The sequence below is a fragment of the Ascidia mentula genome, chromosome 1, assembly GCF_947561715.1.
Source record: "Ascidia mentula chromosome 1, kaAscMent1.1, whole genome shotgun sequence".
Lineage (NCBI taxonomy): Eukaryota > Metazoa > Chordata > Ascidiacea > Phlebobranchia > Ascidiidae > Ascidia > Ascidia mentula.
This window is the reverse complement of record NC_138566.1, coordinates 20,972,266-20,974,765: the sequence shown is the minus strand read 5'-3', so window position 1 is coordinate 20,974,765 and position 2,500 is coordinate 20,972,266. Positions and strand designations below refer to the sequence as shown.

Genomic DNA, 2,500 nt, shown 5'->3' with positions numbered 1-2,500 from the left:
TTTGGTTTCCCGCAAGCTGCCGGGGAGGTCGTCAAACTAACGCCCCCCGATCGCTGGTTGGCATCGTTTATAGTCAGAACTAGGACGGTATCTGATCGTCTTCGAACCTCTGACTTTCGCTCTTGATTAAAGAAAACATTCTTGGCAAATGCTTTCGCAGTCGTTCGTCTTGCGCCGATCCAAGAATTTCACCTCTAACGGCACAGTACGAATGCCCCCGTCCGTCCCTCTTAATCATTACCTCGCGCTCCGAAAACCAACAAAATAGAACCGAGGTCCTATTCCATTATTCCATGCACCATTATTCAGGCGAGCCGCCTGCTTTGAACACTCTAATTTTTTCAAAGTAAACGTCCCGGCCGCCGCCGACACTCAGTCAAGGGCACCGGCGGAGCGCCGGGGGAGAGGGCCAGGTGCGGCCAGTGCACGCCTTGCGACGGACCGGCCGCCTGCGCCCAACGTCCAACTACGAGCTTTTTAACCGCAACAACTTAAATATACACTTTTGGAGCTGGAATTACCGCGGCTGCTGGCACCAGACTTGCCCTCCAATGGATACTCGTTAAAGGTTTTAAAGTGTGCTCATTCCAATTACAGGGCCTCGTTTAGAGTCCTGTATTGTTATTTTTCGTCACTACCTCCCCGCGTCGGGAATGGGTAATTTGCGCGCCTGCTGCCTTCCTTGGATGTGGTAGCCGTTTCTCAGGCTCCCTCTCCGGAATCGAACCCTGATTCCCCGTCACCCGTAAGAACCTCGGTAGGCCGATACCCTACCGACGAAAGTTGATAGGGCAGACACTTGAATGATCCGTCGCCGGTGCGAGACCGTGCGATCCGCTGAGTTATCCAGAGTCACCAACACGTGTCGGGCGCGACGCGAGGCCGGCCCGGTCGGTTTTTGGACTGATAAATGCACGCCCGCCGCGAGGCAGGCGCCTGCCGCATGTATTAGCTCTAGATTTTGTACAGGTATCCACGTACGATGTACGATCAAATGAACCATAACTGATTTAATGAGCCATTCGCAGTTTCACTGTACGAGAGCGCGTACTTAGACTTGCATGGCTTAATCTTTGAGACAAGCATATGACTACTGGCAGGATCAACCAGGTAGCTACGAGAGCTGGGCTGGGCGGCACGAGGCCGCCGCCTTTTCACGCACCGGGTCCGACGCCCGCGAGGACGCGACCCACCGACCGACACTCTTTGCTTGGTTCGCCGCGCGAACTCGGAAAACCGTCACCGACGCCGGCAGCGCCGACCGCAGTCGAAAACGAGAGCGGGTCGGCGTATGCTCACCGGCGAGGCTGGCAACTGTACCGAACGCTTGCGATGGGACACCCCGTGAAAGCGACCGGCGTCGTACGAGCAGCAGCACATCTGCTCAGCGAGCCGCGCGCCTACAGGCGGTAGAAAACGCACGCGAGCGCGTTTCACCCATCCAGTGTGGGTTGCCCCACATAGTAGGGCTGGAACGGTTCTGCGTCCACCGCGAGACACCCACTTCCTCGTGACGCACGAAACTCGCTCGGGTCTCCTGCAGGTTTGTTTGTTTGTCTGTCCGTCCGCGCGCGCTGGTTTACAAGGCGGCCACCTTGGGCGAGTGCGAGCCGCGGGTGTGCGACGCCAACACGCCAACGACACACAACTCTTCAGAGAAAATCCGTCGTTTTTCCTCATTGGCGTGTCCCTGTACGTTCGCGCGTCCAGGGTCCAGGCCTCGCCGGGCGGCCGCGCGTTTTCGCGCGTCCGATGTTTGAAACGAGGCCCGCGCGTACTGCGAATGCGTGTGACAGGCCTTCAGCAACAGGCCATCAGCCAACGACCGTTGATTGGCACTTTGTAAAAAATTGGGACTCTGTCGTTTTTTTGCCCGGCCATTTCGCTGGCCCTGTACATTTGGGCGGCCAGTAGAGTGACCCTGTACATTCGCGCGGCCTAGGTTGTGGGCTCGCCGGCCGGCCGCGCGGATTCGTGTACTCGATGTTTGAAACAAGGTGCGCGCGCGCTGCGAATGCGTGTGGCAGGCCTGCAGCCACAGGCCATCAGCCAACGACCGTTGTTTGGCACTTTGAAAGAAATTGGGACTCTGTCGTTTTTTTGCCCGGCCATTTCGCTGGCCCTGTACATTTGGGCGGCCAGTAGAGTGGCCCTGTACATTTGCGCGGCCAGCGTCCAGGCCTCGCCGGCCGGCCGCGCGGATTCGCGTACTCGATGTTTGAAACAAGGTGCGCGCGCACTGCGAATGCGTGTGGCAGGCCTGCAGCAACAGGCCATCAGCCAACGACCGCCGTTTGGCACTTTGAAAAAATTTGGGACTCTGTCACTTTTTTGGCTCGCGCGAGTGAGAATGTACAGGGCCACTCTACTGGCCGCGCAAATGCATAGGGCCAGCGAAATGGCCGGGCAAAAAAACGACAGAGTCCCAAATTTTTTCAAAGTGCCAAACAACGGTCGTTGGCTGATGGCCTGTTGCTGCAGGCCTGCCACACGCATTCGC

The 2,500-nt window shown here is 57.6% G+C and overlaps 1 non-coding gene across 1 annotated transcript in view; it reads right to left on the bottom strand.

Annotated features, from left to right (window-relative positions):
* The window catches only part of LOC145887895 (small subunit ribosomal RNA), a 1,824-nt gene extending 711 nt beyond the window's left edge, over positions 1-1,113 (bottom strand). The window contains exon 1 of the ribosomal RNA XR_014399374.1: positions 1-1,113. This exon is cut by the window's left edge and continues 711 nt beyond it. This is a non-coding gene — a ribosomal RNA (small subunit ribosomal RNA).
* Positions 1,114-2,500: the final 1,387 nt, after the last annotated feature.